The 26471-nt window shown below is 39.1% G+C and overlaps 1 long non-coding RNA gene across 1 annotated transcript in view; it reads left to right on the top strand.

The window, feature by feature from the left end:
• The window catches only part of LOC132768982 (uncharacterized), a 190553-nt gene extending 178283 nt beyond the window's left edge, over positions 1-12270 (top strand). The window contains exon 3 of the long non-coding RNA XR_009630773.2: positions 10676-12270. This is a non-coding gene — a long non-coding RNA (uncharacterized lncRNA). The remainder of the gene's footprint in view (positions 1-10675) is intronic.
• Positions 12271-26471: the final 14201 nt, after the last annotated feature.

Below are 26471 nucleotides of genomic sequence, written 5' to 3'. Positions count from 1 at the left end.
AAGTTGAGAACCACTGTTCTAGGTTTCAGGGCTCAAAGGAGTTGTCCAAGGGATTGAACCTGTTTGGGGGAATGTATTTCAACAGTTTCAGACTAAAACCTGGAGTGGCGTCAGTATCCCATCACAGATAAGTCACTGGTAACCACTGGTTGACCTAGAAAAGGACATGGCACTATTCCTAGGAAAAAGTGAGGATGCAAACATCAGTGTTTGCAAGCAGGAGAAAATTGCCACCAGTGCCTACTTGCTTCTCCACTGGCTTTCTGTTTTCCAACTGCGTACACCAACTGCTGCCTGAGGGAACAAGTACTTTCTTCTCTTCAGTGTAAAAACTGAGCAATATATGTATTTTTATATCCTCTTCATCTAGAGGCATCCTCTCACTAAAAGCACTGAAAAAATGTTGACACAAGAGAAGCCACTCTCTATTTATGTGAAACACGTCAAGTTTCATTCCAAGCTCAGTCATACTCCACTTTTTAAAAAATCTGTAATTCTTAAAGTAAATCTGGCCCACTTTTGAGGCAATCTGGCCCTTGTTACAGTCTCACATGGAAACTGCATAACATCCCTGCCTTCTCACAGTCTCCTGTCTACATGCCAAATGAAACCTGACAGTTTCACAGTGCAGTTGAATGTGACACTAAGTGAACCTTCAGGGGCAGAAACTCAGGTGAACTAAGACAAAATTGTTTTTTTTTTTCACAGTGTTTAAACCTAAATGTCAGAATTTTGCTTTTTTCTGGGTGAAAAAAAGTTATAACCTTATCCAACACTGGAAGATGTCCATATTATTACTTAAGCAGTTGTATTTTTATCTACCAAACAACCTCAAAATATTTCGTTTGGGAATGATGAAATGAAATCTGATGGTCCAAACTTCCTTCGTTCCTTTACAACAGTCTTCTACTTATTTCTTGCTATCTTCACAGCTGACTATTTATCATCTGTAAGAAGAGGGGTGAGAAGCTATAGTTTTCAAGCTGTTCAGAAAGTTTCAGTATATTGTCCAAATTTCACAGAGTGTATGGGGACATCCAGGATGCATCATATATCATTTTTGGCAGAACTAAATTCTGAGCTAGCTGCTTTTTACTGACAAAACATTTTTTCCCCACGGCAATCCAGTACAGCAGTATCATTGTAAGTTAAAAGGTTTGCCCTTGAATGTTTGGAATATAAGATCATATTAACCACATGGATAATAGGCCTAGAATAGTCGTAAGCATTTATACAGATGACATAGGATATAAAACATGAGGGCCTAGTGATTTAAAAATAAACAAATAAATCAGGAACTGGTTAGATAAGCTCTGAAAGAAAGATAACATGCAAAAATAGAGAAGTGGAATTCCATGGACATGTGCAACTCTCTGCTACTCCTGTCCCTAGAATAATAATTAACAACAACAACAATAACTTTATTTATTCCCCACCCCATCTCCCCAAGGGGACTCAGAGCAGCTTACAACAGTTTAAATAACACAACAGTAATCAAAATTGTTGGTGTGCTTTGATTGTGCTTTTCCTGCATGGCAGCGGGTTGAACTAGATGGCTCATGTGTTCCCTTCTAACTCTATTATTCTGTGATTCCCTGAATTGTAATTTACAATATCATGTAAAAATAATATCCAGTTAGCCAAAATGAGTTGCTGGCCCCAACATTGGCATTTTCTAAAGGAAATGTCTCTTTCAGTTTTTCACTGACGACTTTGATCAGTGTGTTATTGGATCAGCCCTGTGGCAGCTAAATGATGCAATGGGCTGATAGGGTTTAACATGGTGAAAGGCTGCCTTGTCCCAGGTTAAGCTAACTTTGGGGGAAAGCCCAAATCCTGACCCAGAATTTGGGCTTTCCCTGAGTGAACTGGAACTGGCCCAAGTATCTTCTCTGCCATTCTACATACCCTGGGCCAGCATGGCCTGAGGTCATGAGATGGCAGTCCACTGTCATCCATCATCCCCCCTCCCTTCCCTGCCCCCAGTCATGACTGTCCCTATCTGTGACATCCACCTGCCTTGTTCTCGGGAGCTCTGGCTGACCAAGATCAGGTAGATGCATGTCACGGCATGGGGTAAGGGGAGACAAGACTGGCTGCCCAGTGCTACTGAAGCATGTTTGGAGTGACCAGGTTTCTCTGCTGCCTCTGAGGCAGTTCCCTATCTGGCTGCCAGGTGGTCAGTGTAGCAACTGTGTCTGTTTAGCATCTCATTTTAGAATAATAGGAAACTAGTATTGAGATTATTTCATTAAGTCAGTCATATCCTTTTCTTTACATCTGTAGCTGATATTGCAGTCCCGCTACAGGCACTACAGTTAAGTCTAACCCTAACTTAACCTTTAAACATTTGGCAGGGGATTGGACTGGACTGTAGTCTCTTTCAGCTCTATGATTTTATGAACACAGTGGGGATTATAGGTCTCCTTTATTTAGAAAAATGCAAGTAAACTCAACAGAATTTACTAGGCTTGTCCTGTCAATGTGCATATGTATATCATTAAAACAGATAGCACCATTTATTGCTGTTGTGTGCCTTCAAGTAGTTTACATCTTATTACAAACTTAATATGACCCTGTTGTGGGGTTTTCTTTGCAAGGTTTTTTCAGAGGGGGGTTGCCTTTGCTTTCCTCTGAGACTTAGAGTGTGACTGACCCAAGGTCATCCAATGTGTTTTCGTGGTTGAGTGGGAATTCAAACCCTAAATTCCAGAGTTCTGGTCTAATACTCAAACCATTGCACCACAATGGCTGTTATCATAATCGAAACTGTATGCATCTATCTATATAAGCATATTCTGATTTGAAGTGAAACATTCCTATCTATGTGAGAGAAAGAAAACCAACAACACTTAAAATGAGCAATCCACCCCAGCCATTTCAGTTTGTGTGGAAATCTGAAACATATCTAGTTTTAGAAAAATCCCACCCAATGAAATGCCTTACATTAATGTGTCTTCGTCGTTCCTCCTTTTTTTTTTTTTTTTTTTTGCATATTCTACATCTGCCTTTTTAGTTAGCTGCCTTCTAAAGCATCACTCAGCCTCCCCTTCTTTTGAAGGTCAAGGTTAAGTTTGATGATGTATGTGCAGAGATGTCACATGCATCCCTCATATTACATGGCACTGTGAACCGTGCACTATAAAACAATATACCGGGGGACCACAGCAGCTGAACAATGTCACAGCAATCAAGCAGACTAAGTTGATCAGCTTGGATGGCACCGGCCACTCCAGGAGTTCACAGCACAATTCAGTCTCTAGACAGCATGCTGGGCAAGCAGAGCATAGCTGGGGGAATTGGTCTGCCTCATTTTAGCACTTCTACTTATTTATACATGAAATAAATTTTTAAATAGAACAGTGAGGTGGTCCTTTTCTCAGCTCTTTATATGGAAGATGCATTCCCACTGTTTATTTGTACTGCATCTAGGATCCACTTTGCAATTTTTAATTAACACCCAGGAGCCAATTAGTTCTCCAGGTAGGCAAGCTGAGTGGGCTGCCTATTTGATATGTAATGTTATGTGATTCTGACCCAGGAAGGAAACATTACTGCAAATAGTGTCAGAATGAAAGGATCAATGGCATATCCATTCAAATTTTGACAATAAGGATGCCCCAAACTTCTAGCTAGCATTTGTCTACTTTACGCTGGCTTTTGTTGGATGAAGAATTGTTGAAAAATTGTTTCAAATCTAGTTCAAAGATTCATAAAAAGGGAAGCAAGAAATAGAAATATGATGGTGATGATGACTGTTTTAACTTTGATGGGCTAAATCTATACAACTGCTTTAGATTAATATTTTAATTCTATTCCATGGGTCAGCTTTAAACTTTATTGGATAAATCTCCATTACATTCTCTTCATTTGGATCATTTCGAAGAAAAAAAAGCCTGCCTTCCTTCCTTGCTTCCTTCCTTCTATCCATCTTTTTTTGACAGAGGGTACCCAAAAGTACCATTGTAGGATGATGGGGAAAGATGAATGGGGCTGACCTTTGGTCACTGACAACTAACATCCAATCTGTGGTGAATGTTTCACCAAAGCCCTTCAGTCATGAGAATGGAGGGCATGAGGTCACTGAAAGTAAAAAAATACATATATGCATCTATGGACAAAGCCATATTTATTTCAGCAGATCTGTGATTTGTTGTTGGAATTTAACTAGCGGCAGCAGATTTGCCTGCTGCCCTGGGTACCTCCATTAACATCTGCCACTGCATGTCTACCCAGTGCCCATCATGATGCTTTCCAGTGCAAGACCTTCATTCTAAGAATTACTTCTGATCATTAGTTGTGCTTATCTGTCTTATTGTCCTTTAAGTTAAGTTTAAACTTGAGGATGTTCTTAGGTACTCTGCTACAGTGTTCCAATAACACTGTGTAACACAATAGTTGTTCCTGGGTTATAAATGTAATTTCCTAATTGGGTCCATCATAAAAATATGGAAAACATTTATCAAACTGCAAAACCTTTGTTTTTGCTGGACATCCTGCAGCACATTTTGCTATAGTTTTTCAAAGGATATCTCATTGAGTCTCAACCAATTCAAAATAGCTTCTGGCAGCCACAAAAACAATGTTTCTGTAATATAACAACTACTCTAAAAGTAAATACCACATAATTAAACAGAAAATAATACTTTAAACCAGGAACAGAAAATCTTTCAAATAGCTGTGATTAGCAATTGAATTTAGACGTCTATGTATGTGAGCAGCACATACAGTTCCTTAATGAACAAGTAGCAACCATACTTCACAGACATGAGAGACCAGGAAGCTGAATGCCTGGACAAACTTGGGCACTCAACTGGAGGCCATGTTCTTTTTTAAAGTATTTCTAATGGACAGGGGAGAGAAAGAAGATCAAACATAAAGGTTTTATTTATTTATGTATTTGCCTATACAAAGTATTTTTTTCTCGCTTTCCAGTTCACAAGAGCTCTGGAGACAATGAACAATAAAAACCATCAAAGACAGCACAATTAACTTTTTTTAAAAAAAAAACAACACAGTAAAACATTTTTAAAGCTCCTAATAGGAGTCTAGAAACAATTTTAAAATCCTGTTTTGAAACAGTAAAACAGCACTTGAAACTCTGAATGCCATGCAGAACAGCATTGTTTTGGCTGCCCTCAAACAGTGTAAAAGAGATGGGGACAATCAGACTTTTATAGGTAGGGAGGAGTTGTACAGTTTTGCTTTGAGTTTCTGTAAGCTGCAGCCATCACAGCCAATGACAAAGGATTGTGGGGTGTAGTGGCCCAGAACAACTAGAAGACCTATAGGATTTTTTAACCTCACAACAACAACAAAAATCAAACAATTTCATAATGTGATCTTCATATTGGTTTAAATCTTTCACGGATGCTATTTCTGTCCATTAAGATGAAAAATGTTGTTATTTGCTGGACCCTTTGTGCCCTTTGGGGTTTGGTTTCAGTACCCCCTGTGGATACCCAGATCTGTGGAGTTTCAAGTGCCATTATATAGAATGACATAGTAAAATGGTGATCTTTACATAAAATGACAAAATATTCCCCTAAAATATTTTTGAAATATTTTAGGGGAATATTTTCAAGATATGGATAGTGGAATCCATGATCGGAGAACCTGTGAACAGTGAGGGACAACTGTATTTTCCTTATCTCAGCATACTACCTCTATGAGATGTTGTTTGGAAAGCATAAGGTACACTATCATAGCTTTGCTTGTTGAGTTTCAGATGGATAAATTTTGGTTGTTTGGAAGGTACTTCTGATGACTCACTGCTTCACTGCAGGTACAATGCAGGCAAGGATGCAGATCCTTGTACTGGATGAAATCTAGTCTAGAAGATGGAAGAGAACAATGCTACTGCTGTTGATAAAAAATATTGAGGGAAACAAGGCTAGAAACCTCACTTTCAGAGATGTTGATAATGCAGTTGTGAGGAAAGGAAGCTATTATACCATGGACAATCTTCTTCAGTACACTCAAAAAGCATTCGGACATTCTGCTAGGCATAGTGTGTGCTTGCACTATAATCAGTGGTTATTAACCAAATGGCATTTTCTATGATTCTACCATAGTCATTTTTAATGAGCCATTGCCAAGTGCATGGATTTATTTTCCCATCCGCTGAAGATTGCTGCATATTTGACAAATATATTTCAAAATACCATTTTTCACTTCACCTCCACACTGGTCCGTTGGGGAACATCAAACTCAATGCAGAGAAAAAAACAATATATTGTTCCTCTCTGTACTGGAGGATTTGATTTTTCAAGGCACAGAAGCTTCTTGAGTGAATGATGGGTTGTAGCATGAAGGCAAATGATAAGTTATGGCTCTCTCCAGGAACTTTATTTGCATTGTAATCGTTTGGAAGTGGACTGCAGTGGCCATTGTTGCAGGCACACAATATATGACCAGGTTACATTTCCATAGCAAAAGCATACATACCAGAAAGGTTGCAGGGGTGATGGGATGGCATTTGAGAGAACTGAGAAACAATAAAGGTCTTCTCTGAAGGCATTTAGCCCTTTAGAACAAACTCCCGTTTCTGTGTCCCTCCTTTTTTAAGCATAGAAAGGATGGGTTGAGTTTTTTTAAAGTGCGTATGGGGGTTGGCTGTTGTTGTCACAGTAGGCACCGGGCTTTTCCACTGCAGCATTGTATTCAATATTCCAATCACCTTGCAAGTCAAGAAGGCTGGTGGAGCTTGCGGTAGTGTCAGAGTGAAAAACGAGCCATGGCGTCACGCTTGGCCAGCCGCTGGCTGTCGGTTGCAGATTGAATGCCATGCTGCAGCATGTTTGGTTTGATATCAACCATTTCAGTGCAGCATTTTGGAAGGTGTGTTCCTTTCTTCCTTCCTCCTTTCCTTTCTTTCATTCTTCCTTTTTCAAGAAGGATAAAAAAATTCCAAGGACAAAGGATGTGGGGACGGGTGACCATCGCCCCTTGTTCCAATTCCTTGGCATCTGCAAGTTGTCAATCATTTCGCGCCGAAACAAGAAGACGAGGTCTGAAACTGCATATATTTTTCTTCCCTCTTCCTACGTGTCCAACCAATTGCTCCTGAAAAATTTCCCTCCACCCTCGGCATGGTTTTTAGTATATATGTTTTTTTTAATTTCTTTTTCTCTCTCTCAGTGTTTTTATTTATTGAAGCCTGAGATTTTATTTCCTATGGCGATTGGGGGAATGGGGTAGTACAGCCGTGAAGATGCATGGCCCCTTCTGGATGCTATTAAACCAAGCACACCGTGTGTGTTTTACAGATCCATGATATTTGCCTGCCAGTAAGTTCCAACAGAAAAACCTATTCTTTCACCTCTGCACAAAATCAGTCAAATCCCTAATATGATTTCCATTCATTGTGAGCGTTTGTGAACTCCAAGGTGGGATTTGGAGGTTTTATTGTGAAAGTGGGAGGTTGATAGGAGTATCTAGAGAAGGGATAAATGTTTCAAAGTGTGATACAGATTCTGCAGGTTTACATAATTTCCATTGCAATCATCCATACTTTCTGTAATTGTATTGTTCCTTAGTTCTGTATCCCAACATCTGATAAATTGGCAAGTGGTTGCCTTTGAACCTTGTGACTTGGGAATGATGGGAATTGATCAGTGCTTTATTATTGTAAACTATGAATGGAGAACATGTAGCTTGCTGGATGTTTTTGGACTCCAATTCCTATCAGCTTTACCCAGCCAGTCTTGAGGGATAATGGGAGTTGTAGTATGACAACATGTTGAGCACCATATGTTCCCCATCCATCATAGACACTGTATGTGTGGCTAACCTGTACTGTATAGTGAATTTTTAATTGAAAAAATTACACTTAAAAAAAGAGCATGCATGAGTGTTAGGGATTCTCCATACAATCTACTTAAGACTTCTTCATTAGATGTATTATGCTGGCTTAGACAGAAGTCATTCCAGGCCACTACCCTGTGTTCTACAGCAGCCATCCAATTGCTCTCTAAAACAGAATGTGTTTGGCCACAGCAAAGGTATACAAAAACATGATACATTAGAACATTAAGGTTCCACTAGGCTCTTGTGGTTGATAGGCATTTGTAGATCTATTCCCTATAAATTTTTACAATCCCCATCTGAACTGCTGGCTGTCAGCCTTTCCTCTGCAGTAGATTTCAAACTAATTGTGCAATGAAATATGTTCTTTTGTTCTTCCTTATTCTTCCACTGATCGATTTCAGCATGGCTTCTGGAAATGTCAGATGCTCCTTTGCAGAAGCCAAGTTTGTCCTTCCCTAGTAACATTTGCTTAGTTCATCTAATTTTAGTTCCATTGAATTTACCTTGAATCCTAGTGCCATGATGAAGGAAGGAAGGAAGGAAGGAAGGAAGGAAGGAAGGAAGGAAATCTATGTGTTCATGCCATACATAAGTGGATGACCTGGTATTACTCTTTCTCCTTGTAGCACAATATTGTATACCTTGAAAGGAAGCTATACATCTGAAGGTGGTCAGCAAAAACATGATGGGAGCAGTGGGATGTGATGAAATGGGTCATTCTTCCCAGGTTATGGTGGTAAGAGTACAAGCTAAATAGACAGTTCTGCTAAGATGTGGGTGGATGTATGTGTTGGCATTTCCCATCTACTAACTGATACAATGGGTGAGGAAGTGTCAGCTACACTAAGGCCCAACATACCTGAAAGGCTTGAATGAAATTTGTCTTGGGAAAGTGGAATTTTATCCTGAAGATCCAAATCCAGTTCTTGTTCACTCTGATGTGCAGAATAAGGCTGCATTTCAGGATTTTATTTCTTCCTCCCCCACAATCATAAAGTTGTAGTTTCCTGCCTGCTTAGCCAGAATGGGAATGTGGGTTGTAGCAGAGTCTTGTGTCCTTGACTGGTACAGGCTGGCAAAGAGGCATTAATGTGCCATTCTAACACTATCCAGTTATCAATACTGCAAGTTTAGGATTACACTATAGATTATATAGTTTAAGGTCTTTAAAAAAAACCCACTCAAAACGCATGTTGGCCCCTCATTTCTAGGACAGATGTTTCAACCCCCTGGTCATTCAATTTGAACCTTTCTGTACGTTTCCAGCAAAATGGCCTCTTTTTTGAGATGGGCATCCAGAACTGCACAATTCATACAATATGAAAAACGCCTTTGCATCTCTCTGGGATGTATAAAACCAAAAAGTCCATATCTAGCTATCTTCCTTTTCCTGCTTCTGCATTTGGTCTCTGCCTGTTTCTAGTGTTGTTTTTCAATGTTATTTCCTGCCTTAAAATGTATGCAAATTGATGTGTATGTTCAAGATTCTACTGATTGCTTGAATGTACTCTACTCATTCAATAAAGTGTGTTTACAGCATGTTTTGCAAGATTTTAAAATGTACACCTTTTTCTTGAAAATTACACATTTTTCTACATGCAGTTTTCAAAACCACGAGCTTACTGCAGATGTATCAGAATGTGCCTGCCATATGGGTAGACAGCAAAGTCCACAAAGTTAGATTGAAATTAGACTGCCTACTCATTTATTTAGAAACACATAGACAATATGCATGCAGTTTTATTATTACTCTTCCTAATAAATCTGTAGCTTATATCTATCTATCTATCTATCTATCTATTGTTCTGCATCTCTACACTTGAATTAATATTTCATTGACGTCTCCACCATGAACACAATATTTCTTACATGACTAGCTACTGATAGTTCAGAGCCTGTCATCATAAATGTACCTTTCTAATGTTTAGTACTTTATTACATGTCTAACATTGAACCTCATTTGCATCATTCTGTTCACTGAGATATAAGAATTTTTTTCAGGCCTCCTCTCTGAACTCTTTGGGGTTTTAACAGTCTGAAACATGACTATTTCACTATTTATATCTCACCCCAGGTTATTCAGAAATAACCTAGATAGCTCTGGTACAAATACAGATGCTTGGAGAAATACATCTGTCATTTCTGTCTTTTGCAAGAACCTCTTAATACCAGAATTCATAAAAGGGAATTTTATAGGAGGCAATATTTTCCTATTCCATGGCCTTTAAAGTTATTCATGAGACTTTGGTGAAGGATTTTGTTAAATAATTTCTGGGAGTTCAAGTACACAATGTGTTCCAGATCAAAATGTGCATACATGCTTGTTCACAAAACTAAAGATATGGCAGAAGTGATTTTTCCACCATAACATTTGTCTTTTAATAAAGTCTACCAACAGCTTATCCAAAATAGAAGCCATGTTAGGCATAGTAAAACCTGCAAATGCACCTCCTAAATCCCTTAAAAATTGTGTTTTGTTTTGTGAGCTTCCTTCAGTCCTGAGGCACAGATGCAAATTTTAGTGATATATACTTATGAACAATAATACATTCACATTTGAGTTCTTTAAGAAGCCTTGAGTGTGATTTATGCATTAAGTCACCAATACAGTGATTTCTTACATGTCTGACTCTTGCCCTCACTGTTTTATCTAATTTTTCAGACATGTTTTCCTGGGGAAGAAATGATGCACACATTGGCTCATGTTCAACATGTTCCTCAGTGAACAAAATAGTAATGCCATGTTTCTCCAAAGACCCATCTTTCTTTAGCATTTTTTTCATGCTTTTGTCATGTAATATCTTACATCACTTCCTTGTTACCACTTTCTTCAGTGATTCTTTTTTCTCTCTCTCTCTCTCTGTAGGAATTTACATGCTGGTCTTGCTACAGTTTGGAACATTTTTGCATTCTGTTGACTACACCCATTCCATACGATGACCTTGCAACCAGCTCACCATGTCTTTGGAGAACAGCTGCTGAACAATTCCCAATGCCTGGAGTAAATGATAAATCATTCAATGAATCCTTGAATCTCACTTGATATCCAAGCACATTTGCCCTGTAAAATGAAATCAGACAGACAGTTTGTATTTGCTTTTTGAGGATCAGTTTGTACAATGCAATGCAAGAAAGGGTTAGTAGCTCGTGCATGATCCCTGCTGTAATACAGACATTGAATTGGATTAATATAATATAGTGGCCCTTGAGTTTATCAGAAACAAACAGAAATATAAAAACTACTAGAAAAATGTCATGTAGTAGTTCTCTTTTTCAGTCTTGATCTATAAAGGGTTTCATCCCTCACTCTCCTCCAGCTATAACAGCAAGAAGGAGATGTTTCTTGAAGGAAGCCCCTCGAGTGCTGGACGAGTGCTTGGCCGCTGTGGCTGTCTGGAGGAGGAGGAACAAGCTGAAGATCAATCCTGACAAGACAGAGGTCCTCCTGGTCGATCGAAAACCGGATTGGGGTGTAGGGTGGCAACCAGTGCTGGATGGGGTTACACTCCCCCTGAAGTCACAGGTACGCAGTTTGGGAGTCCTCTTGGATTCATCGCTTACGCTTGAGGCTCAGGCGTCGGCGGTGTCCGGGAGGGCTTTTGCACAATTGAGACTCGTGCGCCAACTGCGACCGTACCTTGTAAAGGCTGATCTGGCAGGGGTGGTCCATGCCTTGGTTACCTCTAGATTGGATTACTGTAATGCGCTCTACATGGGGCTGGCCTTGAAAATGGCTCAGAAATTTCAGCTAGTCCAACGGGCAGCGGCCAGGATGTTAACTGGTGCTCCTTACAGAGAGAGGTCAACCCTCCTGTTTAAGGAGCTCCATTGGCTGCCGTTTATTTTCCGGTCCCAATTCAAGGTGCAGTTGCTCACCTACAAAGACCTTAATGGTTTGGGACCTGCCTACCTGCGTGACCGCATCTCCGTTTATGAACCCAAATGCTCCCTTTGCTCATCCGGAGAGACCCTGCTCATGATTTCACCTGCATCGCAAGCGCGGTTGGTGGGGATGAGGGACAGGGCCTTCTCTGTGGTAGCCCCCCGACTCTGGAACTCCCTTCCCAAGGACATCAGACAAGCCCCTACATTGGCAGTCTTTAGGAAGAGCTTGAAGACCTGGCTATTCCAGTGTGCCTTTCCAGAATAGGAAACTCCAGCAACACGTCCCAGAAGCACTTTATTAGAGATTTTAAGATTGTCCGCACACTGCACTTACCCAAACATCCTTATATCTCATTTGGCATACTCAGCACTTTTTAATCTGTACCCATAACACTTGGCCCGGCCTTAGTTTTATTGTGCTATGTGTACTGTTTTTACTGTTTACTGTTATTGCTTTCATGTTTTGATTTGTTTTATGGTTTATATGTATTTGTTATATTGTTGTTTTATTGAGGCCTTGGCCTTTGTAAGCTGCATCAAGTCCTTCGGGAGATGCTAGCGGGGTACAAATAAAGTTAATAAATAAATAAATAAATAAATAATAAACCTTTCTTACTCTCATGTTGACATTGTAGAGTAGGTATAAAATCCAGAAAGAGGATACCGTTATTACAAATGGGATCTTTAAAAGAATGATTTGCAGTATATGTTGAGAATTCTTGTTCTGTAATCAAGATATGCTTTATGAATGTGCCAAGCCTAACTTATAAATACAATTATCACAGATAGTGGGGTTAGACTACATCTTTGTGTAGCAAGCTTCACCCATGTCCCTAAGGCTCACTTCATGTTCCTAGGCCAATTATAGCTTAATCTCTTTACCATGAACATAAAACAATGAAGAGGAGGATGCACACCACCTTGGGTTCTTGGAGGTATATATGGTAAAGGTAAAGGTTTTCCCCTGACATTAAGTTCAGTGGTGTCTGACTCTGGGGGTTGGTGCTCATCTCCATTTCTAAGCTGAAGAGTGGGCATTTTCCGTGGATACCTCCAAGGTCATGTGGCTGGCATGACTGCATGGAGCGCCTTTACCTTCCCGACGGAGGTACTCACATTTGCATGTTTTCGAACTGCTGGGTTGGCAGAAGCTGGGCCTGACTGCGGGAGCTCACGCCGCTTCCCGGATTCAAACTTGTGACCTTTCTGTCAACAAGTTCAGCAGCTCAGTGCTTTAACCCACTGCACCATTGGGGGCTCCCTGGAGGTTATACTTTAGGCCTGGGTAACAACGGAAAAAATTGTTTCTAAAATCGATTCGTTTTTTGGGGGTTTTTGCATTTCGTTATTTAAAATAATTACAGAATTTTCCTTTTAAAAAGTTCGATATTTACGAAATTTCATAAATGTGAAAAAAATTACAAAACATTAACGAATCGATTTCCGAAACAATAACGAATCGATTCGTTAATGGCGGACGCGACCGCAAAATACGCTAAAAAACCTCCAAAAACTTCTGAAACTTCCCTCTCCCTCTGTTGTTGACTGTTGGTGTGATATTATAATTTTTTTCACTAATTAAACAAAAAACAACCATAAAACTTGCCCCAGACATGCGGAAATAATAACGAAACGACCTCAAGACAATAACGAAACGAATACAATAACAAAATACGAAGCATTTACAAAACATATTTAAAAATTCGTTTTTTAAAAAAATTGCTCCAGAATGGTTCATTATCATTTTGTAATTAAAAAAATTAACGAATTATTAACGAATTACGAATTAACGAAACGAAACCGCCCAGCCCTAGTATACTTGTATAAAAATAACTTTTAAACCCCTAACATTATTTCTGAGTTGCAATATTTATGAGGTCACAGTACATGCCATGAAATGATGGAAAACATTACAAGTCACCAAGTTCTGTTTCCTGAACCTAAAAATCTAAATGTGGACAACCGCATTATATTCATGAATGTTTCATGTACAGTCATTCCTACTCAGAACTTGTGAGAAAGAAACTCTAAATAAAACAGTCTGGAATCAGAAATGTATAAGCACCCATGTGGAAAATGGTGGCACCAACAGAACCATCCAAGATATAAGTTTAGAGCCAGATTTCTCATAAAGAAAAATCATTCCCAAATTTTATATTCTTTAATTGAGAGAAAGAGCAGAGCTTCCCAGGCTAATGACTTTTCTTCCAGACATCGTAAAAGGTAAAGGTAAAGATTTCCCCTGACATTAAGTCTAGTCATGTCTGACTCTGGGGGATGGTGCTCATCTCCATTTCTAAGCCGAAGAGTCGGCATTGTCCATAGACATCCCCTAGGTCATGTGGCCAGCATGACTGCATGGAGCACCATTACCTTCCTGCCAAGACGGTACCTATTGATCTACTCAAATGTGCATGTTTTCAAACTACTAGGTTGGCCAAAGCTGGGTCTAACAGTGAGAGCTCACCCACTCCCCAGATTTGAACCACCCACCTTTTGGTCAGCAAGTTCAGCAGCTCAGAGGTTTAACCTGCTGCGCCACCAGGGGCCCTGCCAGATACCTTACATTTTAGAAATTAACTGATTGGAGGAAAGTCTGGTTCACTCTGCTGAATAGAATTCAGAGGAAAACATCCTCCACAACATGTATCCAAAGAATATGTATTAAAATCTATAATTGTCCTATTATTTATTTATTTATTTATTTAAAACTTTTATATCCCAATCTTCTCAACCTCCGTAGAGGGACTCAGACCGGCTTACAGCAAGGATTCAATGCTAATAGTACAATCTAAAAACATCATATAACAACGAGTTAAAATTGTGATGTAGTTGTGTACAAACAAATCTATGTAATCATAAAATCTACCTAATTTAATATCTCTTTCAGGAAATTTGCTGTGTATCTCAGTTAATTTCATGTAATAAAGAAACAGTTGATTGGTAGCTATTGAGCAATAGCCCCAAGGCCAGTTGAATCAAGGCTAGAGATGCTATTTCTGAATTTTGTTACATTTCTCCAAATTCCAGCTGCATTCTTGTATCACTGTTTGTTCACAAAGTTACAAAGTTTGTTCTCTCTGTCCCCAGGATCTTTGTATGCATTTTTGGTATTTTCCTCTTGCAATATACACACTATTTACACATTTCCCCCACTGTATAAAATTTTGTGCATAATTTTTTAAATAGATAAAGAATAAGTTTTGAAAATTTTCTGGATTTTACCGATTTTTATTCTAATCTATATAAATAAAAATGTAATGTTCGTTTGTGGGATTAACAGAACTCAGAAACCACTGGACGAATTGACACCAAATTTGAACACAAGACACCGACTAAAGCAATCTATGTCCTTCACTCAAAAAAACCAAAAAAAAAAAAAACCCGGAAAGAATTTAACCGGCCCCCCCCAAAGCTAAATGACTAGAGCATGCGTTAAAAGAACACCCTCCTCCCGCCCTTCCCTCCTGCACAAGGGAAAATAGCCCAACAGCTGAGAGAGAGGTAGCTTGAGAGAGGGAGGGAAAGGTGGCCGGTATATCCCTCTTGCTACCCCCTGCCTCTCTCTTCCCAAAGGATTCAGAGAGAGGGAGGGATGGAGGGAGAGAGAGAGGGGGAGGACACCATCCTTCAGATCCACCCCTCCCTTTCCTTCCTTTTCTTTCCTTTCCCACTGTCAGCAGCATGGAGGAGCCTCCGCTGCAAACTCATGTGGGAGGAATTCTCTCTGTCTCTCTCTCTCTCTGTGCCCAGAAAGCTCACCCATACTGAGTTATGGGAAGGAATTCTGGGAAATGAAGTCCAATATTCAAAGAAAGGACAAAAGGCACGCTCTGTGAGTTAGAAAAGGCTGTCCAGGAAGGCACAATCAAAACACTCCCGAAAGATGGCCATCCATTTTTACTTTATAGCAACCCTGGGCTATAATATAGTAATATCTATATATCTATCATAATAATATGTATATAATAATAATAATAATAATAATAATAATAGCTATTTAATATCTATAGGTCTGTAATAATATCAATACATATGTTGCCCATTTTTGCTCGAAAGATGTTTAGCCCTGTGCTCCTTCTATTTTTTATTAGTTTTATACTAATTCATGCAATGCTTTGAGTCCCCCCAAGGGTGAGAAAGGCAGCATATAAATACTGTAAATAATAATAATAATAAAATTTTGATATGATATAAAAATAACATCTATAATAATAATAATGCCTATATACCTTTAATAATAATATTTGTGTCTATAATAATAATATCTATATGCCTATAATAATATCTATATGTCTATAACAACAACAACAACAACAACAACAACAACAACAACAACACCTTTATAATATCTTTGAACTGAGTTATATGGCAGTGTGGACTTAGGTAACCCAGGGCCCTTCCACAGATCCATATAACACTTTGGCCTCGAGGAGACTGAAAAGGGCCCTATATTAGGTTGACACTTTGCAACTTCAGTTGTGTACTGATAGCTTAGAAACCAGCTCTTCCTGTTTTCTTTTTTCCCCATTTCTCCACAGCAACGCGTGGCCGGATACAGCTAGTTCTATATGTTTTATTTTTTATTTCTGTCATATGCAATGCAAACCTCTTAGATGTGTGAATGCTTTGTCTGATAGTGAGTCTAGAGTGCTTTGAAATTCATAATTTTGGCAAGAATCTTAAAGCCTCTGATATTTTTTCCACCTCTGTTTGAAATTCTAGGTTAATCAAGGAGGAAATTGTTTTAGATTTAATAAAACTGGCCGCCAAGAATTTAGGAGCAGTCTGAGTAGATTGGTATTGTTGTTACTGTGGGAAGGACCATTAAGAAAAGAACTGTAGATGCTCCTATGTAACAGTGCCATCTGGTGATGATTTCTGTGAATATAGCACTACAAGTACAGTCCGCTTTAAAGAAAGCTAAATTAGTGTCACCATCTCGCATTTTCCACTTTTTTCCCCCATCAGCCATCCATCTCTCCTTCCTGTTTACACTGATGTAGGACAAGTGTGGACTGCTAATCCAGGAGTCTGAACTTGGCCACTACTAACAGATTGAGCAACTAAAATCCAGATAAATTTACTGGGTTTGCTGAGTATCTTGGATTATAACTGTGTCAATATTATAACATGTATGTGTTAAGATGGCCTCTAAAGTGAGGATGGAGAACATGAGATACTCCAGATATCACTGAAAATTCTGTGAGTTATCATTCACAGAGGATTCAGGAAAGACAAAGGGAAGTATTCATTCACTTAATACCTAGTTAAATGTGGAAGTTGCTAGCACAAGATGTATTGATGTTTATCTGCATTGACAATCCCCAATATTATGCCAACTAGTAGGCTACATAAATTCATGAAAGACTGGGCTATCAGAGGCTATCAGTCATACCTGAAAGGTGTTTTCTCCATTACCATGGTGAGTGTGCCTCTGTTAAACAACCCCCTCAGGAGCATAAATTCAAAGGTGTAATCATGCCATTCATGTGGACTTCCCATAGTCATGTAGTTGGACACTGTGGGAACAGAATGCTGGACTAGATAGCCTTCAGTCAGATCAAGCATGTTTTTTCTTCAGTTATCATGTCCTGTAATACCTCAGCTTGGAAAGATGAAAGCTAAGAAGGGCTGATGAGGACTACAGTCCAATAACATCTGGTAGTTGACATATTCCCAGCTTTACTCTAAATGGCTACCCTGTTTATTATCCAGAGATTTAACATGTAGGTTGCATCTACACTGCCTTATATTGCAGGAAATGATCTTACATTATCTGCTTTGAACTGGATTGTATGATTCTACGCTGCCAAGTAATCTGGGATAAGAAGATTATCTGGGATTAGATTCTGGGATATAGGGCAGTGTGGAAAAGCTGTGGAAAGTATCCAATGTCCCAAACTGAAAACACCCTAATTTCCTCTGATAGCTCTAACAAAACAACACCTTTTAAAAAATAAAAATAATCTCGAGACAGAGAATACCACATCGTCCTATTTGCATCTCTACAGTAACTGGATCTATGAAAGATCCTTTGTCCCAAAGTATGCCTCTGGAACTTGGAACAGAGAAATAATATGCATTTGCTCAGCTGCCTCTGACACTTTGGGCTTTTGCTCCTTGAGGTAAGTGATGGAAAAGGACAAGAGAGTCATCTGCTTTTGAGCAAAATCACACAGCCAGAAATAATTGTGCTATAATTGTCCATTTGCTATTCCGTGACCAGTAAGAACCTTATGCCATGCTCCCTCCACTTCATCTCACCTTTCTGTGCCCAAGCTAAGGAAGAAATATTGTTTTCATTTCACTTCCATAATTGTTTTCATGCCCTTGCAACAAGTACGGATGCAATTCACTGCTAATTTCATTCCCAAAATAAGCAATGAAGGATTTTAGCAATTTACTTTCATCCATGAGAAACTCATTAGAAAACTGTGCATTTTAAAGATGATTTGCAATTCAGAAATTATTCTGAGCAAAATTTCCTTATGATTTGTTTTAATAGAAAATAGCCATTTCTACGCAGCAAACAACCTTTTCTGCACAGAAAATATTTTTCCACAGAAATTGTCTCTTAGGCAGCCCCACCGCTTTCCATGAAATGATCTTCGGCTTATCCAAGGTTCATATCAAAATCCACAATTCTCTCTCCCCTCTCCCCAAACCCCCTGTCCTTGACTTATTTGTGAGGTTGACTGATACATGAATATACATAGAATATGAGCATATTTCTCATATGGAATTGGATTAGTAAAGTCCCTATCTCATGATCTTTTTTCTGCACCTTCTATAAAGATGATCAAGTTAATAGCACCACTACAAAATACATTTCCCAGAAGATCGCTGGACTGGTACTTGAGATAACTATTAAGATATACTGGGGGGGGGGGGGGGGGTAGTGGAAGAGACTGTGAAGTTCTTTCTTTCTACCATTAAATCTCATAGGCTTGTGTTACACAATTGTTAATAATATTAGGAGTTGCTTACAGACTAACAATATTTGATTTTTTAAACTAGGGCATTTTTGTTGAGCAAGAGATTACGCTAGAAAGGAACTCGGTTATATAGTATTTCATTTTTAGTTTCATATTAAATGCCTATATACTGCATATCCTATATTTATATTGTACATTTATATATTATTTTTAGTACTGATTTTTAATTCATTCATTATTTCATGATCTCTTGATTATAATAAAGTATTTGATTAATGGATGGATTGGTTGAAGTTATATTACTAACAGACCAAGATCGTGTCCACAGGCTGTGCATGGCAGGAGGAAGAAAGAAGGAATACTATTTAACAAATTAAAGCACCCAGGTTCCAGATACAATTGGAAAAGTTTCAGGAGTGTTAAGTCCTTGTGTGATCTTTCCAGGATAAGTCAATGATTGCTTGCTGCTGAGGCATTAAATCCACTGTTGAGTTTTCTTGCTTCTTCTCCCACAGTTGTTCCAGGTTTCACTTGTTGCAAAACCCCTTAAGCAGTGGTTCTCAACCTGTGGGTCCCCAGATATTTTGTCCTTCAACTCCCAGAAATCTTAACAGTTGGTAAACTGGCTGGGATTTCTGGGACTTGTAGGCCAAAACAACTGGGGGCCCACAGGTTGAGAACCATTGCTTAAGGAATAGAGTCTGGCACTGGGATGGCTTCTATAGAAGTTGGATCAACTGCTGGAGGAACAGCCATTAAATTAGATGTTGATTTGCTCTTGGTACACAATGATGGTTCCACTGGCCATTCCTGGTATTCCTGTACTTTCAAGCTGGGTTTGTGCCTACAGCATTTTAGTTTGGCTGGGCTCAGATTTGCTGCTTTCCCCCCCTCCCCTTGCTGAGTGCATGACACAAGAAGAAATTCTACCCCCAGGTCATTGCAAAGAAAGTTACATTTAGGAGTGTGAAAGTTTACTTTTTCCCACATTCAGAAGTTTCAATGTTCCAAGCTCATTAGTTCTTGTGCATGCAATATAGAAATGATTTTTAAAATAGCACTTTTTTCATGTCACTTCTGGTGTAAGAGAATTGGCTGTCTGCAAGGACGTTGCCCAGGGGACACCCGCATGTTTGATTTTTTTTACCATCCTTGTGGGAGGCTTCTCTCATGTTCCCACATAGGGAGCTGGAGCTGACAGGAGAAGCTCAACCCACTCTCCCTGGATTCGAAACACTGACCTGTCGGTCAGCAGTCCTGCCAGCACAAAGGTTTAACCCATTGCACCACCAGGAGCTCCCCCAAAAAATTAGCACTGATTGATTGATATTCTGCATTTTATCAGTTTAGGATTCAAGCTGGTTTACCATGGTTAAAACAAAAGCATTGCTTAAAATTAACAGCATACAAAAGTGAAAAATGGAAACTATTTAAACAAATTAAAATAGTAATAAACAAATGTTCAGCACATTATATAACATCTGCTTCTCCAGAATAAAACAACAACCAGTAATTCCCCAAGCATGTCAGCCTAGTCTCTCTGAGAATGGAGTTCCAGAGCCTGAAATCCCACCAAAATTCTGGTGGGGATGCAAAAGAGGGCCTTCTTGGTGGCTGCTCTAGGCTTTGGAACTCCCTTCTCAGGGAGGCTAAAATGACCGTCTCCTTGCTTTCTGTCAACAGTTAAAAACCTTTCTTTATTCCAGCAAACTTTAAAAATATATTTTAAAGAATGGGCCAGGGGATGCATTGTTATAAATGGAAATATTTTAATTGCTCTTTATCTTTTTAATTGCATGTTATTATTTTAACTGAATGCTTAAATGATTTTACTACTTTTATATAGTTTAATGCTATTCAATGTTCAGTTTTCCTATGTTTAAATTGTATTGTTCTTTTAAATTGCAAGATGTGTTGAGTTCCAATTTTGGGAGGAAGATGGGAAATGTTTACCACTACCAATATTCCAGGTAGAGGAAAACAACAAGGAGAAGCATCCAGAAGGAGAAGATTGAGAGTCTCTTGAGATAAATATAGGCCTTGTCTGTGATTCCCAATGGGGGAGGGAATGGAACTGAAAAGAAAAGTTTACTTTTCCTCAAGCAGAATCTCCCCCCCCCCCCGCTTTCTTGAGCGTGAATGACACAACTATTCCTTTCACACAGATCTTATCTCCTTTCTCCTTTTTTTGTGTAAAAACCTGCAGAAGCACCAATCTAATGTACATCAGAATAACATGACTAGATGTGATGGTGCCTCACAGCTCTACAAAGCAAATGAAAGTGTCGAGGTTGCCATGCTCAGAACTTGTCTCCCTCTTCCCTTGATAGCTCCTGAAATATCTCATGATGACAGGTGGTCAACTGAATCTCCTTCAGGATTTTCCCTCCAGTATTCATGACATTTATTTATGTCTTCATTGATTAATTTTTTATCCTACCACCAACAAGCTCAAAACTGTATTCAAGGTCTCCTTCACAACATTGCCATACCAAGTTTGTCAAACAGTTTAGCCTGAGAGGTATTGACTACACAGGGGAAAAGAAGAGGCCAGTGACCAAATTTGTCCAGTGACCTTCATGGCTAAGTTTCACACCCTGACCCCTCTGCCCCTAGTGTGGTACTCTAGTCACTACAAAGTGAACTGCATGAATATGATGGGAACATAACCAACAGAGCAGTGGCAGATTGATGTGCTGGGATTTACCACATGAATATCAGCAATTGAAAATGTAAAACGTTTGGAAAGACATGAGTGCAGAGATATTACTGGTCTGCTAGTATAAACCTTTCAATGCACAAGTAACACAACTCATATCTACAAATTACACTATCTGTTGTCAGTTGGTTTTATTCCTGAGGACCCCGTAATTATCTATCTAGCATTACCGTACTTGCCATAAAATGAAGGATATTTGCTTATGCTTCTTCTTGGTTTTTTAATGGGATTTTATTTCAATGCCTTTATTAAAACTTATCTGGATTGCAATGTTGTTGTACAGCTTTCCTCCTGATAGAACAGATTGAGGGTGGACTGTTCTTGGGCCCTACATGGCTGTTGCTTCCAACTGGAATGACACTGTGATGGGATTTGTGTGCTTATATCATTCATTCTCATAGAGGACAAAAGGTAATATACGTTTATTTCACCTAGCTGAAGGACCATCTTTTAAAACTGAGTTGTTTTCAACATAGAAAGGAGGAAGATTTCTCTCCCCAATCATCTTTTGCAGTCCTCTCCTACAATTCCACAGTGGTTGTTGTTGGTAGAGGTGATGGTGAGAAACCCGAAGAATTGTCAATCAATTGGTATCCTAGCTTTTGATCAATGTATCCCATTTGGGTATTCCCCTTGCTGGCAAATCAATGTATTGGCTGTTGGTGGTGAGGTTCCCAGCACAGTAAGATGAATCACCAGTTGATTCTTCTTATTCACACCTACCTCTGATCCTCTGAATCACCTGAGAATTCATAGAACCATGGAACTAAGGCGATGAACTGGAACCGAGGTTCCTAGGCTCTGCTACTCAGATAGCATTTCTCAAATATAACCATGCTATAGATATCTCTATATCAGGCCCTGGGTGATCCTAAAGAAGATAGCACTAAACACAGATGGGAAACAGCATGGCCTAAAGATTCACCTTCATCTTTAGAAGCAAATGCTTTCATTTTGAAAAACCTGATATTGTATATGCAAGTTTCATTGGCAACATGTTCTATTGCAGCTATGTCTAAAAATCATGATCAGAAGACTAATGAATAACTCTGCCTGAAATATGATCTAAATCAATTTGCTAGTCTCTATTAGACCAAATATACTCAATAAATGAGATATAAATGATGACTTACCAGTCAGCAACTATTTCAATGGATCTACTCTAATGTGGACTAACAATGGATTTAGGTCAAAGATTGGCAAAGTATTGAGGTCCTAAAAGCCATCAGTACCCCATTTTTTTTTAATTTAGAGGTTATTTTTCAACCTCCTGCCCAAATTGTGCATTGCAAATACAGTGGTTTTATCCCACAATCAGCCAATCCTCCACATATCTCCAAACCTAACCATTATATCCCTGCATCAGCTGAAATTAAAACTTTTCCCTACTCCTGATTGTGTTGGGCATGCAAGTGTGGTCCCAACGGGGAGGAAGTGTGTGGTGAAAAATGCTCATTTTGCAATGTCACCTTTCTGATTTAGGTCGTTAGTGTCCAAAAACATAACATATTGTATTATGACCTATTATAACTTTGATATAAAATTATTGGATCAAAATTTTTAGGACTGTTGATTTATCTGTCCATAAGATTCTTAATAATCTATTATTAGTCATCCTGAGCAATATTCATGATTCTGAGCAAAATTCATATGCTTATTTTCAACAAAGACCAAGATCCTACATTGGGAAATATATGTCCAACCATGCCATCCCCTAAAGATTGAATCATAGGATTTAGGTTGTTACATTGCTGAAACAGAAATCTGACCTCTGTAACAACCCAGAAAGTGAGCTATGATTGTGCATACCATCATAGTTCCCTAGCAGGATTCCAACTGAAAATTTCAGTATGAAATGGATAGATGGGAGGAGTTGAAAATTGATGACTTTTCTGCATTATAAATGGCTTCCATCTATTCATTTCACATCTACACACACTTCAGCTTCCTGCCCAATTAGTCATTCAGTGTGAGTAATCAACATTGGATTGAAACACCAAGAATGAAAAGATAGTATAGATAAGAAATAGAATTTTTCAATGTCTAATGAAAAAAATGTATTTCAGAACAAATATATAGGACATCTCTAAGATTTTTAAAAGTTTATAGAACAGTTAACATGTGGGAATAAATGGATACACAATTAATTCCTGTTGTTAGAGTATGTTTGGTAAATCTGGCTTTTTTCACATGCTGCTCAAATTACATTCACAGGATCTTGAGGGCTTCTAGTTATTGGCTCTCATAGTGTTACTTTTTATTTAAGAAAGGTATTAGCATACTCATCTGTGATCATTTACATTTGGTAACACAGCAGGTCAATGTTACTGTTTTGATTCTGGGCCAATCTTTCCTAGATGTCAGCCTCTGAGTTTCCTCTTTCCCTTTTTTTTACAATTGTGAGGAAAGTAGTATTCCTCCACGGGAAGGGGAATATCAAACACCTTCATTTGCATGACCTCTCAAATATATCTAGAGCCCCTCTTGTAGGGATAAAGATATTTATTTTAAGGTTAAAGAGTCTTCATCTAGGGAAAATGGTTGCAGTACATGCATAAGTTTTTGCCAAGTTTTTGGTGAATGAAGAAGTTTCTGAGATTGGCCTTGCAGGTCCCTAAAAGCGTTTCTAATGCCACCCTGTGACTAGAGGCGGGTTTTATGAGAGTTGAGGCCAGGGTGTGGGTGGCCATACTTAACCTCTGGCTCAGACTTTCCCGTGCACCCTTTGGTCTTGCCCCACTAACCATGAAGGATGACTTCCAATCCACATGGAAGCAGACGGTAGCATCAAAAATGTCCTCATTGGGATTTTCTCCAGGTCTACTATACGCTATGGATTACAATCAAGCCAAAGCAAGTATTAAACAACGTATCACAGACACAGAGCGACAACTAGATCTGGCCTCAGTTCCAACCTTCAATCAATGAAGATAGCAGATATCTTGCCTCCGCTGTGGCATATTTAACAAACTTAGAGGTTCCTCTTCATCGAAGGGCTTTCACCCTGGCTCGATGCCATGCTCTCCCATCAGCTGTACTCAAAGGCCTCTACCGGAAGATCCCTTTCCCAGAGAGACTCTGCCCCTGTGACTCGGGTCATGTAGAAACAATAGAACATGTGCTCCTTCAGTGCCTGTTCTACAGGAATATCCGTGCCAGGCTTATCTTACCTCTGTTATACAAGCACCCAGGCCATTCAGGACAATTTTATACTTGCAGATATTAATTCAGCTACAACCTACAATGTTGCAAAGTTCTGTGCAGCAGCATACAAAATCCGTCAGGGAATGACTAGTCCCAAAAGTTAACTGTGTGTCCAGTAATCTTCTTCTCTGAATCTACAATTTGGTGATGGATCTGGGCATTGTATGTTTTTACCCTGTTTCCCCTTCCTTTCTGCTCCCTCACCCATATTGTGCTTCAGTAGTTATATTTATATTTCTAATGTACCAAACATACCAAGTTTGTATGAAAATGTGACTATTTCCTGTGCTGGTCAATGACCGAAATAAATGATTTGATTTGATTTGAATGAAGAATCCAAGCAGGACTATGTTGGGTGTGTCAAATATTCAAGGACCAGACAAAACCCCACACAAAACATTAAGAAGAATGTATCTACTAAGTCAAAAAGGGTGCATTATTTCAATCTTTTCAAAAAGAAGAATGGAAGAATGGAAGAAAGAAAAAGGAAAGGAGTTGCTCCCTTCTCCTCCTCCATTTTCAATCTTTATTCTTTCCTTGTAATACATGTTTTGTCTGTTTGCTTATGACTCTGTCATCGCTGTTGAGTTGCTTAAGCAGAATACTCGACATGTAAAGAAAGCATATACCTGATGTGGTTTCCTGAACAAAGGCCACGCTTCACATTTTTGAGAAACAGATAAACCATCCTTTGGGGCAGGAGACTCAACACAGAGTGAAAAGCTGTCACTTTTATTTGTTTATATTGGGTGTTTTGTTTTTTGCCCATCATTTGGATTCTATTTATCTGTTTGTTTGTAATGCACTTTAACAACTAGGATGATTATAATTCTTTCATAAATAGCAAAAACAAAACCAGTAACAAAACGTTCAGTTCAGCAGCAGATCAGAACAGAATAAACTAAAAATGCCAGAGTGGTAGAGGGGAAAAGCTTCTTAAAAACAATTAAGTTACTCTGGGACTGCAGGGTTTAAAGACTGAATATTTTACTTTCTGCCATCAGCTAGACAAAAGCTTGTAAAAGTTATTTTTTTGGATTAGAAATCCACAAATTCCTCAGTCATGCTGGGCAGTGGAGGTTTCAGAAATTATTTCCCATATAACAAACATTTCCAGAATTTGAATTTATTCACAGCTTGCCATGAATATAATGGCAAATGGGATGAGAACCAGGCTGTCGGGACACAGACGCCTTAAAGGGCCAGACTCAGAATTAGTTACAAAGTAAAGTTTATTAAACAAAGAAAAAGGGCTCAAAGACACTTAACTCAGTGTCTCTGGCCAAACTCAAAAGCAGAAACCAGTCCTGGTTCAAAAGAGATAACTGAAGCAATAATCCGGATTATCTGGAGAAAAAAACCAGATTATAACAAAACGCTCCGAGAGTCCCCCAAAATAGCACAGCAAGTAAACAGTTAACAAACAAAAGGGCCGCGGAGAAGAAAGCGCAGTCAAATGAAGTCTGAGGTCAAAGCAAGCCAAATTCAAAGTAGTGAAGTCCCAAAGTCCACATAGTCAAACCGGTCCGAAGTCAAGGAAGGGAGAAGTCAGCACTCACGGGAATCCAAGCTGAGTCGAAAGCACACACGAACGGAAGCAGTAACCTGTAGATCCAGGACCCAATGCCAACACGAAATAGGCAGCGACAAGAACCCAATGCATGAACCAACACCTTGCTTTCTGCAAAGATTTCCCATTTCAGAGCCTACTTTTATCTTACACATCATCAAGATGAGCTGGCCTCCACCCCGTCGTTATCCCTTTCAGCTGTCCTTGATTCCACACGTAAACTCCTACTCCTATTCCCTCCAACTTCTCCATCTTCTGTCAAGACTTAGGTATCCCCAAGACTCAGCTGTATTCCCCGATTGCCAATCCTCATTACCAGAGAATCCTACAAATGTATCACTGGACG

The sequence above is a fragment of the Anolis sagrei genome, chromosome 2 (genome assembly GCF_037176765.1).
Source record: "Anolis sagrei isolate rAnoSag1 chromosome 2, rAnoSag1.mat, whole genome shotgun sequence".
NCBI classification, from domain to species: domain Eukaryota; kingdom Metazoa; phylum Chordata; class Lepidosauria; order Squamata; family Dactyloidae; genus Anolis; species Anolis sagrei.
This window is presented reverse-complemented; position numbering and strand designations above follow the sequence as displayed.